Here is a 15,972-nt window from a genome sequence, read left to right on the forward strand (position 1 = left end):
CCACCTTCAGTTGAGGCCTAAAGACCACCTAAATTAAATGTAATCATTACACGCTTATATATATACGTATATACAGGGAGTGCAGAATTATTAGGCAAGTTGTATTTTTGAGGAATAATTTTATTATTGAACAACAACCATGTTCTCAATGAACCCAAAAAACTCATTAATATCAAAGCTGAATGTTTTTGGAAGTAGTTTTTAGTTTTAGCTATTTTAGGGGGATATCTGTGTGTGCAGGTGACTATTACTGTGCATAATTATTAGGCAACTTAACAAAAAACAAATATATACCCATTTCAATTATTTATTTTTACCAGTGAAACCAATATAACATCTCCACATTCACAAATATACATTTCTGACATTCAAAAACAAAACAAAAACAAATCAGCGACCAATATAGCCACCTTTCTTTGCAAGGACACTCAAAAGCCTGCCATCCATGGATCCTGTCAGTGTTTTGATCTGTTCACCATCAACATTGCGTGCAGCAGCAACCACAGCCTCCCAGACACTGTTCAGAGAGGTGTACTGTTTTCCCTCCTTGTAAATCTCACATTTGATGATGGACCACAGGTTCTCAATGGGGTTCAGATCAGGTGAACAAGGAGGCCATGTCATTAGTTTTTCTCCTTTTATACCCTTTCTTGCTAGCCACGCTGTGGAGTACTTGGACGCGTGTGATGGAGCATTGTCCTGCATGAAAATCATGTTTTTCTTGAAGGATGCAGACTTCTTCCTGTACCACTGCTTGAAATGGTAAATGGTAAATGGCCTGTATTTATACTGCTTGAAGAAGGTGTCTTCCAGAAACTGGCAGTAGGACTGGGAGTTGAGCTTGACTCCATCCTCAACCCGAAAAGGCCCCACAAGCTCATCTTTGATGATACCAGCCCAAACCAGTACTCCACCTCCACCTTGCTGGCGTCTGAGTCGGACTGGAGCTCTCTGCCCTTTACCAATCCAGCCACGGGCCCATCCATCTGGCCCATCAAGACTCACTCTCATTTCATCAGTCCATAAAACCTTAGAAAAATCAGTCTTGAGATATTTCTTGGCCCAGTCTTGACGTTTCAGCTTGTGTGTCTTGTTCAGTGGTGGTCGTCTTTCAGCCTTTCTTACCTTGGCCATGTCTCTGAGTATTGCACACCTTGTGCTTTTGGGCACTCCAGTGATGTTGCAGCTCTGAAATATGGCCAAACTGGTGGCAAGTGGCATCTTGGCAGCTGCATGCTTGACTTTTCTCAGTTCATGGGCAGTTATTTTGCGCCTTGGTTTTTCCACATGCTTCTTGCGACCCTGTTGATTATTTTGAATGAAACGCTTGATTGTTCGATGATCACGCTTCAGAAGCTTCGCAATTTTAAGACTGCTGCATCCCTCTGCAAGATATCTCACTATTTTTGACTTTTCTGAGCCTGTCAAGTCCTTCTTTTGACCCATTTTGCCAAAGGAAAGGAAGTTGCCTAATAATTATGCACACCTGATATAGGGTGTTGATGTCATTAGACCACACCCCTTCTCATTACAGAGATGCACATCACCTAATATGCTTAATTGGTAGTAGGCTTTCGAGCCTATACAGCTTGGAGTAAGACAACATGCATGAAGAGGATGATGTGGACAAAATACTCATTTGCCTAATAATTCTGCACTCCCTGTAGATATATATACATATATATATATATATATATGTATGTGTGTGTGTGTGTGTGTGTGTGTGTGTATACATATATATATATTACATATATATATATATACAGTTTCTAAAAGCACAATGACCAGATAAAACATGTGGCAGCGTTTATATTTATCATAGACAACAGAAAAATGTTTTTGATTATTGTGGATATAGAATTTAACTTATTTCTTTCGAAGGAAACGTTTTTCTATTTTCAACTATAAAACCAACCTAGATTTTAAACTTTTAACAGGCCAGTAATCTGTTTCATAGATGTCTTTAAAATTTAAGGGCTGCACCATCTAAGAGTTGCTAAATGACCAACAGTACATTTCACAGAGAAACTTTTATATAAGGTTTTTAAAGCTGTGGGGTTAATTTTTAAAGCAACATGAGACAAGAGGCAGCAACATGCACACAGAGCATCAGTGACATGAAAGCTAGGCTAACAGTGGCTAGCTAGCAAGTTCATAAACCTGGTGCTAAACTGCAAGAAGGCACAAAAATATTTTGCATAAGAGTAAACCATTTACTCTTATGTGCCACCTATAAGAAATACAGCAATGCCAACAATAACCTCTTAAACTGAAATTTCTCCAGTTGCACCAAAGTTTGCTCAGCATATTCCAGACAGACTCAGCCGCCATGAACATGTGGACTGATCTGTGCGAGGAAAGCAGTTAGATAGCATTTTCAAACCATGGTTGGTTGTCCCATACAACAAATTCAAGATAAGCACTTAATTAAAATTTAGACTTGAATAATTTTGTGTTCACATGTACTAATATTATTTTATTATTATATCAACGTAGCACAAGGTTAAGATACATTTGTACAAACATGGTTAGTCGACTTTTCAAGGAGCTACTTTTTCGTTTTATATTTTGAGTACATTTCAGAGCCTGTACTTTTTCACTTTCACTTGAGTAAAAACGTTGCTTCAGTACATCAGTTTTATTAGAGTATTTTTTTAACACATATATCTGTAATTAAACTGAAGTAAAGAAAGTCTGTACTTTTGCCACCTCTGGTATTCTACCAAAAGGTTTTGGTCAGGTTGACTTCTTGGTGGATTCTATGGTTCAAATAAATAAATAATAGATGAAAATAAATAAAAATAAATACAATGAGTGCAATTTGAGTTTTCATTTCAACTATGTATATATAATAAATCCCCTCTCAGACTTGCTGGTGGTCTATCCTTCTAGCTTGGGTCCTCTACCAGAGGCCTGGGAGCTTGAGGGTCCTGCGCAGCATCTTAGCTGTTCGTACAACTGCGCTCTTCAGGACAGAGATCTCGGATACTGTTCCTGGGATCTGCTGGAGCCGCTCACCTAGTTTGGGAGTCACTGCACTTAGTGTTCCGATTACCACTGGGACCACTGTTACCTTCCCCCGCAACATCTTCTCGAGCTTCTCGTGTTCCTTCTTCCTGATGTTGCTGTCATTGGGAACCGGTACATCTATCACTACAGCTGTCTTCTTCTGTTTGTCTACCACCACTATGTCTGGTTGGTTAGCCACCACCATTTTGTCCGTCTGTATCTGAAAGTCCCACAGGATCTTAGCTCAGCCATTTTCCACCACCCTAGGGGGCATCTCCCATTTTGACCTCGGGACTTCCAGGCCATACTCGACACAGATGTTTCTGTATAGTATGGCACCACTTGGTTATGGCGTTCCATGTATGCCCTGCCTGCTAGCATCTTGCATCCTGCTGTTATGTGCTGGATTGTCTCAGGGGCATCTTTACACAGCCTGCACCTGGGGTCTTGCCTGGTGTGATAGACCCCAGCCTCTATGGGTCTTTTGCTTAGAGCTTGTTCTTGTGCTGCCATGATTAGTGCCTCTGTGCTGTCTTTCAGTCCAGCTTTGTCCAGCCACTGATAGGATTTCTGGATGTCAGCCACTTCCTCTATCTGCCAGTGGTACATACCGTGCTGGGGCCTGTCCTTCCATGATGGTTCCTCCTCTTCCTACTCTTTCTTGAGTTTCTGCTGCCTGAGGTATTCACTGCGCATGCGGTCGATTGGAGCCATCTTCCTGATGTACTCGTGGATGCTCGTTGTCTCATCCTGGACTGTGGTACTGACACTCACCAGTCCACGGCCTCCTTCCTTCCACTTAGCATACAGCCTCAGGGTGCTGGACTTGGGGTGAAACCCTCCATGCATGGTCAGGAGCTTTCTGGTTTTGATATCTCCTCCTCTGGCCAGCTCATTATCCCAGCAGGGTACCTGATCACAGGCAGGGTGTAGGTGCTGATAGCTCGGATCTTGTTCTTACCATTCAGCTGACTTCTCAGGACTTGCTTGACCCTCTGCATGTACTTGATGGTTGCAGCTTTCTAGCGACCTCTTCATGGTTTCCATTTGCCTGTGGGATGCCCAGGTACTTGTAGCTGTCCTCTATGTCTGCAATGTTGCCTTCTGGTGGTTTGATCCCCTTAGTTCTGACTACCTTCCCTCTCTTCATTATCATCCAACTATACTTTTCCAATCTGAACAACATTCCAATGTCATTGCTGTATATCCTGTTGGTGTTGATCAGTGAATCGATGTCTTGTTCATTCTTGGCATACAGCTTGATGTCATCCATGTACAGGAGGTGGCTGACAGCTCCATTTCATAGTCCGTATGTGTAGCCAGTCTTGTCAATGATGTAGCTGAGGGGGTTCAAGCCTATGCAGAATAGCAGTGGGGACAGAGCATCTCCTTGGTCCCGCACTTGATGTTGACTTGTGCTATTGGCTTGAAGTTAGCCTCTAGTGTTATACACCACATCCCCAATGAGTTCCTAATGAAGGCACTTAGGGCCTGTTGATCTTGTATAGTTATAGGCATTCCAGGATCCAGGTGTGGGGCATCGAGTCATAGGCCTTCTTGTAATCACTATGATGCCTGACAGGAGCTTCCATGTGGTACTGAGGCAGGTTATTGATCAGTAGTTGGATGGGACCGGTCCCTTCTGGCAGTCCTTGAGGATCAGGACTGTCCGGCCTTTGGTTAGCCATTCCAGGTGTCTCTCATCAACTAGCAGCTGGTTCATCGGTGCTGCCAGATGCTTGTGGAGTGCAGTCAGCTATATTACCAAAGAGCATCAGTAAAGAGGTCTGTCTTCTTTTTAATTATATCACAGCTTGACTTGATCTAACTCTTTGAGGCCTAAAACATGAAACATTTGCCAGAAAATTCAAATTTAAAAAAAACCTGAACCTTATGACAAAAGTTTGTCAAAACAAAATTGAATATTAATTTGCATATATGAGTTTTAACTTGTATAACATTTGCTACATCTTGCACACTGATAATGTAGAAGTCTCAAAAACTAAAAAAAACCCTCATGATGTGATTTCTCAGCACAGATAACCTTTAATCTTGCAACCTAAAAACTAGCTTGAAGCCAGACAGAAGTTTTGATGAACTAAGAAAAGACATGTTTCTCTCTGAATGCCTAAAAGTTTGTTGGGGTTATTTCTTCGTGTGTTTTAGTAGCACGCAAGTCTTTGTTGATACCTCAGTAAAGAGACTAGCCACTTCCTTCTGTTTTCCAGACTTTCTGACAAACTAAGCTAACACTGAGTTTGTCATAAGTCATATTTTTCACAGAGATGGAGAGAATTGAGCCACAAGTTTACAATAGTTAGTACGTGACAAGTGATGGAAACTGGCTTTGACTGTGGGTTTGTGTGAGTGTATATGAGCCAAGAGATGGCTGTTTGCTATGTCTATTGCTGTTGCGTAAACTGCTATTTCCTCATTATTGTTCTGTAGACGTGGCTTATTGTGACACCAGTTTTATTCATCTCCTATGGTTGAAAGCTTACATTCACATCACAGGAATAATTTAGGTGATTTTAATGATTTATTTGAAGTGTTCTTTCTCCAGGGTAGAATGATTGCACAGAGTACATCTTTAATTCGGTGCACAGCCACACAGCACTGTTGATGTTGTAACAGCAAACTATACTTTGGCAAATATATGAACAGGTTAAACAGTCAGTAAATACTGAAAGTCATTCTGCAGGCAAACCACCAGCATCAGTCAGATCAGATCACTGTAGTTTATTATTAAACTTAAAGTGCTCTATGAATATGTGAACACTTTAATCACCACTTTTTAAGATGTACTAAAATTGATGAATATTTGGCCTATTTGAAGCCAGGCAACAACAAAAAACTAGGAAAAAAAATGGCAAAAAGTGCAACTTTGTAATTTCAACAATCGAGAATTTGATGGATTCCAATAAACTATTTCATGAAATGAATGTTTGAACAGCATTTTTACTTTTTCTTTATTCAGCTGCAACCTCAATGGTGTTTTAGGATCTGAGAGGAAAGAATAAATATAAAAAAAGAATTCAAACAACAGCTTAGACTGTTGTGCAAATTTTGTAAATAATGTCAGCAAATATAAATAGAGGCCCTTTAGGATTAAATATTAAAATTGAAAGAACAATAAAAGTATTGTAAAATTATTTGCATCCAACAGGGGGGAAAAAAGCCCTATAAATCTACATTTATAACTGCAAGTCATCAAGGAAATGTCTGATGGATCTTTCAGGAATAGTGATGTTGCTTTTAAGATTACTGATTGGTTAGTAGGCGGCAACACCTTCACCTTCATAGTACAGAAACAGTTGCATACTTTGATGTCTTCAGTTTGTTTACTTGTAAGTTTGTGAAAGTAGATGTGAAAGGGTTCTGGCTGCATATTCATAGGCTTTTTACACATTACGATACCAATTTAAGGGCTTGTAAACCGATCTTGTCATTGTTGAGATAGCATGGATAGCTGTTACATCCTGTCTTCAGTCTTTATGCTACATAATTAAGTTTGTAAGCTGTTTTTCTTTAAATATAGTCTTCCATCTATCATCTAGCAAGAATATAAAGAAACATATTGGAATTAACCTCAACCAAGATTTAAAAAATGGTTTTCACTGTAGTAAAACCACAGCTGTTAATGTCTTTGGGTCACATCTCTTATGCACTCTTATTAATGTAACTAAATTTCATGTTGAGAATGACTTGCATGCTGTGGACATGACTTGCAGTTTCCTGTTAGTAAAAAAACACAGCTGGCAGTCTGTTATTGCCACATCTTTGTCCACAGCGGTTCTAGTGAGCATCGGCTTTCTGTTCATTTAGTTTGTCAGCCATGGACAAAACTGTGCTGCTCCTGCTGTACCTGCAGGTTGTTCTGCTCATCACTGCCTTTCCTTCGGACGCAGCTGGTCAAGTTGTAGTGAAAGGTCCAGATCAGGTAAAAAGATCCGCAACAGCAATCAAACAGGTAGGGATACATAAATATAATAATCTGTCTGAATTTACTACAAATTCCATATTATATTTTGTGGAGAGAGGAACTTTAAAAAAATAAGATTAATGCCGCAGAAGAGAAAGCTCTCTGTTTTAGGTTGTATCAAGAGACCTGGATAATGTGACTGGCAAATGTGTTTGATTTTGAGTGTATTTCTACTTTTCCATTACGAAATTGGAACATAGCATCATAATAGGTTTTTGTGCAGTTTTATACTCCCTTAAGTTCCTTCCTTGTGTTTGGAAAGATTCATCAAAACTTGAAATTTTTTGGAAAACATGCATGCCGTATCCTCCAAACAAAAGAGGAGAGACCATCAGGCTTGTTATCAGTGCTCAGCGACAATGGAATTGACACATGTCAACAATGCACATGTCTAAAGCCACCATTACTGCATAAATGTATATACAGGCTTAAGAGCAACAGATGCTCCCAGTCATATGACATATTTTGTCAGGGGGTCCTTTGGATATTTCAGCAAGACATTGCTAAGCCACATACTGCATCTTTACAATAGCACGGTTACGTGAAAGCAAAGTCCGGGTGCCTAACTGGCCTGTCTGCAGTCCAGACCTTTCACCAACTGAAAACTAAGTGCACTGTGAAAAAAGAAATCTGTCACGTACAGCTGTGTGGCAGGAAGAGGTTGGACCCAAAAGCAGGACTCGAAAACAGAGGTGTAAACTACAACAGGAAGCTTTATTGCTGCATAAAAATATTCAAAAATAAAAGCACTAACAACTGAAAACTCTGAAACTAGTAACAAAACTAGAAATAAACAATTAGGGAATACCAATAGAAACTAACTGGTCAAACTAGGAACACACGAGAGACTACACAGCTAGCAGGGACAATGTGACAATGAGCAGAGTGCGACTGAAGATTTAAATACACACAGGATAACGAGGGGATGGGCAACAGGTGGGAACACAGGAGGAACAAATCAGAGACAATAAGACGGGGGAAGAAAAACTAAGCAAAATGCATGAGAGACCAGGACTACCAAAATAAAACAGGAAACACAACACAGAGCCAGACAGTGAGACAGCGATGGAGACATGATGGGCTGGGGAGAACACAGATGAGACAAGGACACAAAAGGAAACAGACTAAATGAACAAGTAACTAAGAACTCGTTACTTGTACCAAAATGGTACATTTTCTCAGTTTAAACATTTGATCTGTTTTCTATGTTTTATTAGATCAAATGTGGGATTGTGAGATTTGCAATCTATTGCCTTCTGTTTTTATTTTTTACACAGGATCACAATTTTTCAAACTCCTTCTGGACTCTGTATATCAATCTATAAATGTCATGACCATGATTTCTTTATACAGTAACAACGTGTCTATATTTTACATGTTGATTTTAATTTATCATCATTGCATAAAAACGCAATGTTCATGTCGTTTCATCATAGGTGGCAAACAGGATGGTCAACCCATCAAAGCAAAAACCACAGAAGAGAAATTGTTCCTCGAGACCTGGAGGGTGCAGCATAGTAAATTCTTTTATTATTTACATTTTCTTTATTTCCTGCTGTTACAGAACAGCAACTTGATAAACACTGATTCATTTTGTGAATTATCCTTTTGTTTCCAAAGCTTTCATATTACAGAAAACAATAATGGATTGCAAAGCCCATGTTTTTCTTTATAAAGAAAAAGCTGGTCCTGTTACTATGATCACTATTGCAGTTTTTTTTTTCAAGCACATACATATTTAGAGCTAAAGCAGAGCAAAGACTGTTTTATCAACTGTTTATTCATTTCTATTTCTCTGCAGGGCCAGTAGTTTACCCATCATACATTGCTGCAACCAGAAACTCCTTCCTGCATTTTTCCATTGACCTGGGTGCTTCAATAATCGACGCATATAAACTATCACAACAACAGATTCTCTGCAAACATGTTGCAACATTGCAGTTGGTGCAGCAGTCACCTCGCATACATGACCAAAATAGACAGATGTTTGAGCCAGCTCACTAGATTTCTCTGAGAAGTCAGAAATTAAACACAAATAACATTTAACCACTAAAACTAATTTCGGAAGTAAATATAAGGCGGAGTATTAGGGCCACATTAGAAAAATAAAATATTTTGATCAATTTGAGAATAAAGTCAAAATTTCAAGATTAAATTTGAAAATCTATTTTGAGCAAAGCATCGAAATGTTGTTGTTTCAAGACAAACTGCCACGTTTCTTATACCCTCTACAAAATGCCTTGTGTAGATGAGTTAGCCATTTCAAATTGTACAAATCCACTCTTCCAAGTTTCTGACCAGATGCAGCTTTCTGCACCATCATTTCAACATCCTTTTACTTATCACCATAATATGTTTGTGTGCTAAAAGAGAAATCATTTCCTTCCTTGTTACTTAAGCCAATTCTGAAGTGCAATTTCACTCAGTAACCATGGCTGATTGTCTTGAAACAAAATAGAATGACAATGTTATTCTCAAAATGATCATTAATATTTTTTTATCTTTATGTGGCCCTAATACTACTTTGTATAAATAACCTTGGCATCTTAATCTTTTTTAAAAATCCTAAAGCACTTAACTGTTTTCAGGTTTTTTTTGGTAAAACTATGAATTTGAAAAATCGTAGATAACAACAATAATTATTTTTATGTTATAAAAATGTATAAACATTGCATGTTGGAGGATTAACCACAGGAACATACAAAGTGGTTTTGCTAATTACCAGTACTGTGTATTTAGGGCAGCTGTGGTGTAAACCTTCCACTGGATAGTAATAATAATTTTGTTAAGTCCTGCATGTGCTGAGTATAAACTGGACTAATAAAATATTTAATGCACTTCACATTTGTGTGAATTAGACTGATATTGTGAAAAGAAGCTGTGTAGTAAATTGTAAGATTATCAGATCAAATCAGAGCAAAGAGGTGGGAAAGGAAATCTCCACCAAGGTCTAAAAATTCCTCGAATTAAATTGTGCTAAAAAAAAGCAGCCTGAGAAAATTGGTGTAAAAGACCTTAAAGGTATACTGGTTACACAGTGCCTTACTTACTTATATGTTCTTCATTTTGTTTTCATAGCCATACTTTATATTTTCATCAATGGTAGAAATAGTTCATAATCTGAAACACAACATATCTGTGAAACACGGTGGAGGCAATGGTATGACATTGGAACTTTTGGAACTGGGTCATTAGTGTTTATTGATGATGTGACTGTGGATAGAAGAAGCAGTATGAACTCTGAAGTGTACAGGGCTGATCTATCTACTCAGATTCAGCCAAACGCTGCAACTGCAAAAGCAAAGAAATGAGACATAGTTCCCATTCCCAATGGCCAAGTGAGTCACCTGATCTCAATCCAACAGAGGAGGCTTTTCAATTAATAAATAAAATACAAAACTGGATGCAGAGAAACTCACAAACAAACAGCATCTAAAGGTAGCTGCAGTAAAGGCCCAGCAGAGCATCTCAGGGAAGGAAACAACATTTTGTGATGTTCATGAGTTCTAGGCACACAAGTGCGTCTCCGTGGTCTCTGCACAATTTTAATTTCCACAATCCCTCTTTCTGTCTAGACCAAGATCTACTCAAATGGAAACCAAAAATAAAAGAATATCTGCAATAATAAATCCTAGGTTTTTGTTTTTTTTCCAACACTAAGAACAGAAAAAGTGTACTTTTATAAACCGCTTTGATAAGCTGATTATCCAGCAGTTTCACATTTACTAGCAGACTCAAAGAAATAAAATTTCATCAGAGGTAAGGAAGTTCAAAACTGTCAAACACTCATATGAACAGTGAGAGAAACCAAGCTGCAATAGAAAAACAGCAGGATGGGGGGAAAGTCAGTACAGTTCACTTCCTAAACATAAAATATCTGGAGCTCCACTTCTGCTCCATTTACAGGTCAAAACTCACCTGAGTCTCTCCTCCTCCGTCTTGCGCAGCTTCATGTCCCTCTGCACCACCTGCAGCACGTGCTCCGCCTCGTTGTCTGTCATTCCTGTCAGATCAAGCTTTCGACCCATGGCTGACACCCCACCAGCTCTCTCAGCCTCACCGACTAAACAATCAGCTTGTTGTTTTCATCTGGAAAAGAGAAAAATAGTCAGGCCAAATAAAATACACAAAATACAAACAAAAACACCTGAGAGTGACAAAGTTCACAGAATACCTGAGTTTACAGCTGGATGGTTTAGTGCAAACTGGTGGAGGAAAAGAAATATATTCACTAAAGAAGAAGTACTTCACTACTTTATAGTACTTTACAGTTATAGTTACGAGTTCTAAGCCTCTGATTTTACACTTAAAAACATGGTATGACCATAAAACACAAACATTAAACTACTGTTAATCAAACATGTTTGAGCCTGATATCCAAGGAGTCATTAATTTTTTTCTCTTGGGTCTTTAATTAAGACATGATTCCTAAAATATATGCTGAGACTCTATGGAGAGAGTGAACCAGATCCAGCTAACATGTTTTCCATTCAGGCTTCTTTATAATTCTCAGCATGTCTCATAGGGACTAATTTATTACAATTAAAGTACTTTTACTCACTTTTGATACATTTTTATTATTAATTATACTTCACTGGGTTTTGTGTAAACTTGTAATCGAGTACTCTGACATAACTTACAGCATTCACAAGAAAAATCAGAGCTACTGACACTTCCTGTAGAAGAAATCTATTTTCTTTCCATCAGACCTGACGCTGCAGCTTACTTTTCTTTTGTTTTTGAAACCGGAATGCGGACGTGAAACTAATAATGAACTATAACTATTCCAATCACAAGTATTTTACTGGAATGTGAAGCAAATAGTACCGATTTTAACGCAAAATACGAACACGAACAGAAGCGAACATGCAAGTTAATAGTTTTCATTCAGGCTGAAGGTGATAAAGTCATAGTTTGATTACAACAACTTACCAGAATCTGTGGCTGAAAAGCCTACATATTATATTTGTGGATGTGCTAATACAGCAGAGATACTTAAATAACTCAGATTATGTTAAAGAAAATTATATTAGATAAATCCTTATAATAAACTTAATTCAGGCATATACAATTTTTTATATCATCAAGAGACCCAACGCACCAGTCAAATGAACACAGATGCCTGTTTACTAGAAATGCCTGACATTCCTGACTAAAGTTTGTATAATAGAGGCATAAATATGATCAAATGTGCTTCATTTTTCAATGTTACCTCAGGGTCATTTCTGATTAGTAATTCAGTAGGATAATCTATTAGATTATCTATTATAGGACCATATTATAGGACCAAGACAGTAAACAGCCAGAGCCATCTTTACTAACCTTATGGCGTATGGGGCACCGGCTCAAAATGGCATGCCTAATTATTGCATTTTAAACTAAGATGTGTTATTTAATGTACTCATTGGAGAAAAAAATCACTTTCCCACTGTGTAAAAAAAAACACAAAAAAAACAAAGTGTTAGGATGCCTGGGTCGTTGACCCAGAGGTTTGAGTTTATTATATTATTCATCATTTCTAGTCTTTGGTTTCTTTGTTAGAGTTCTTTCTTATGGGTTATGTCTCTGTGTTATCCTTAGTTGCTATATCCCCGTGTCCAGCCAGTGTCTATGTCTGCCCTGGTCCCACGTCTCTGTTCCCTCTGTTGCAGTGCCTGCGTGTGAGTCTGTGTCTTTAGTTCAGTCTGTGTTATGTTTCCTGTTTTATTTTGAAGGTCCATGTCTGATGTTAATGTATCTGGTTTTGCTTCCCCTTGTCTCGTTAGGCCTGATTTGCCCCAGCTGTGTTTCCCTCCTTTTACCCATTCCCTGATTGCTCCCTATGTGTATTTAAGCCCTGTGTTTCTCTGTGTCCGTGTCGCGATCTACCATTTATTATGCTGTGTGTTTTGTCTGCTTGCCTGAGTTTATGTTTGAAGTCTCAGTTCTGGTACCTTTTTTAGTTCAGCATTAAAGCTGTTTTTTGAGTTTACTTTGTGCCTCCGAGCGTCTGCACTTTTGGGTCCACGATTCCTGTCTGCACACAGCCTACACCTAACAGAAGATCGCAACCAGAACATGGACCCCGCAGACGTTTTCACTTCGGAGTCAGACGCTGAGATGGAAGGGCTGGTTAAATTGCTGGACCGCATATCCCAGTCCGACAGCCTACGGGCTATGTCTGTGGGACTGAGCATAGTGGAAGCAATGGTGAAAACCAGCCCCCGGCTTCAGCAGTTTGCTTCGGATGCCAATCTGGGCAGCACCATCGCTGCATGGAGGGAGCAGGTCAGGGCACGTGAGCTTGCCCTCTCTCTCACCACGCCAATGCAGCAGCGGTGAGCTTGCCGTAAAGCAGCGGTCACCACAGCGGGACCGAGTTTCCGCACCGCTGCCACGGACTTCATCTCCCTCCCCACGCCAGCGGGGATCTCGTTCACCTGTCCGTTCGCCTGCCTTTTTCCTGGCGGCTATGTGGTCGGAGGACGAGGAGGTGGTCTCCATTTCTGCACCGGTTCCCTCTTCCAGAAGGAAACGTCGCCCTCGCCACCGCCACTCCTCTCCCCAGTCTTATGCCTCTGCTGGAGGGTCCGAGGGGCCCGACCAGCCTTCTGTTCCCGCTGGCAGTTCTGGAGAACCGCACCAGCCTTTGTTTGCCTCTGCTGGAGGGACCCAGGGGCCTGTCCAGCCGTCTGTTCCTCCTGGGGTTCTGGAGAACCGCTCCAGCCGTCTCCCGTCTCCGCTGAAGGGTCCGAGGGGCCCGTTCAGCCTTCTGCCTCTGCTGGGGGGTCCGAGGGGCCCGTCCAGCCTTCTGTTCCCGCTGGGGGTTCTGGAGAATCGCGCCAGCCTTTGTTTGCCTCCGCTGGAGGGTCCGAGGGCCCGTCCAGCCTTCTGCCTCCGCTGGAGGGTCCGAGGGGCCCGTCCAGCCACAGCAACCTGCCTCCGCTGGAGGGTCCGAGGGGCCCGTCCGGCCTTCGTCGCCACCACCTGCGGCTCCCACGCCGTCGCCTGCTCCTCCACCGCCTGCTCCTCCATCTGCGGCTCCCACGCTGTCGCCTGCAGCGCCATCCTCGTCTGGTCCAGCCTCCGAGTCTTCATCCTCGCCTTCGTCTGGTCAAGCCTCCGAGTCTCTACCCTCGCCTTCGTCTGGTCCGGCCTCCGAGTCTCTACCCTCGCCTTCGTCTGGTCCGGCCTCCGAGTCTCTACCCTCGCCTTCGTCTGGTCCAGCCTCCGAGTCTCTACCCTCGCCTTCGTCTGGTCCAGCCTCCGAGTCTTCATCCTCGTCTGGTCCAGCCTCCGAGTCTCTACCCTCGCCTTCGTCTGGTCCGGCCTCCGAGTCTCTACCCTCGCCTTCGCCTGGTCCGGCTTCCGAGTCTTCACCCTCGCCTTCGCCTGGTCCGGCTTCCGAGTCTTCACCCTCGCCTTCGCCTGGTCCGGCTTCCGAGTCTTCACCCTCGCCTTCGCCTGGTCCGGCTTCCGAGTCTTCACCCTCGCCTTCGCCTGGTCCGGCTTCCGAGTCTTCATCCTCGCCTGTAGCAGCCTTTGCTTCTGCCTCTGCGTCGCCTGGTCTTGCCTCACCCCGTCTTGCTTCGTCTGCGCCTGAGGTCTCCATGCCGTCTGGTTCTGCCTCACCCCGCCCTGTCCGGCCTGCTCGTCCTCGCCCTGTCCGACCACTTTCCAGGCCGTTGGCTGGACATCATCGCTGTCACGCCGGCCTCCGGACTTGCTGCATCGCTGCCGCTGCCCTCTGCGTGGCCGGCCTCCGGACCTCCTTCGCCTGGGTCGCTGCTGCTGCCCTCTGCGTGGCCGGCCTCCGGACCTCCTTCGCCTGGGTCGCTGCTGCTGCCCTCTGCGTGGCCGGCCTCCGGACCTTCTTCGCTTGCCTTGCCGCCGTTGTTTTTCGCACGGCCGGCCTCCTGAACTGCCCAGGTTTGGACTTTGGTGCCGTCAGCCTCTGGGCCGGCCTTCTGACCTGCTCCGTCGCCGCCGGTGCCTCCCGCCTGCCCGGCCCCCTGAACTGTTTTCTGGGCTCTTGGGCCGTCAGCCTCCGGGCCGGCCCCCTGAACTTTTTTGGGTGTGTTTTGCCTGGCCGCCTGTGCCTGTCATGAGCCTGTTTTTGTTCTGTTTTCCAGGCTCCAGTGTTTGCGCTTTTTTTGTTTCTGGCTCCTTGTGTGTAGTTTGTTTTATCATATATGTGTATATATACACACACATACACATACACATACACATATACACATACACACACATATACACATATATACACATACACACATACACACATACATACATACATGTGATAACAAATAATGATCATCAAAATGATAACAAACACATATTCATCCTGGATGCCCGACTCTGCAAATTAAACCAATAGAGCTCCTTTTATGGATGACCAGCATAAATACTGTCTTTGGTCAGTTGACTCTTCTCCTTTCTTGAAGGGATGCACCTGAATAGGTTGCAAGTTCCCCTGACCTTGAGTTTGTCATACCTCCTCTGTTCCTGCACTCAAAAAAATCTGTTGTTGGATGAATACAATTTAATCATGGCACCTGATTTAACCATGTACAATAACCCATTTTTGACCATGTCAAACCAACACATTTGGCATTTGGTGGTTTAATGTAATCAGATTACATTGGATCAACGTAGTATACTTGCATTGACTTGAAGTGATTTATTTAAGTATGTAGAGTGAAATTTGTTTTAATTCATTCTACACGAGTTCAAAACTTTAGGAAAACACAATGAAATCTTGTTTTTTAAACAACTACTTTGTTAATCAAGGCAATTACTGTTAGTCTTGCTTAATGAACCAGTATCGGGGTTGATGATTTCATAGAGACAAACAACCATTTGTACTTACATTCATGGGTAGTTTAGAATCACCAATTAACCTAACTCTAATTATACACTGCAAACCAGCCAGATTGAGGATTTGAACCCAGGCCCTTCTTGCTGTGAGGCAACAGCAAAAACCATCACGCCACCAAGCTATC

The 15,972-nt window shown here is 41.9% G+C and overlaps 1 long non-coding RNA gene and 1 pseudogene across 1 annotated transcript; one reads left to right on the plus strand and one right to left on the minus strand.

Moving 5' to 3' along the window:
- Positions 1–15,972, minus strand: part of LOC109195478 (leucine-rich repeat LGI family member 2-like) — a 401,007-nt pseudogene that overhangs the window by 131,301 nt on the left and 253,734 nt on the right.
- Positions 6,764–9,833, plus strand: LOC109195479 (uncharacterized). The gene is made up of 3 exons (XR_002057079.2): positions 6,764–6,979; positions 8,428–8,508; positions 8,793–9,833. It is a non-coding gene; the product is annotated as an uncharacterized LOC109195479 (long non-coding RNA).

The sequence above is a fragment of the Oreochromis niloticus genome, linkage group LG18 (assembly GCF_001858045.2).
Source record: "Oreochromis niloticus isolate F11D_XX linkage group LG18, O_niloticus_UMD_NMBU, whole genome shotgun sequence".
NCBI lineage: Eukaryota > Metazoa > Chordata > Actinopteri > Cichliformes > Cichlidae > Oreochromis > Oreochromis niloticus.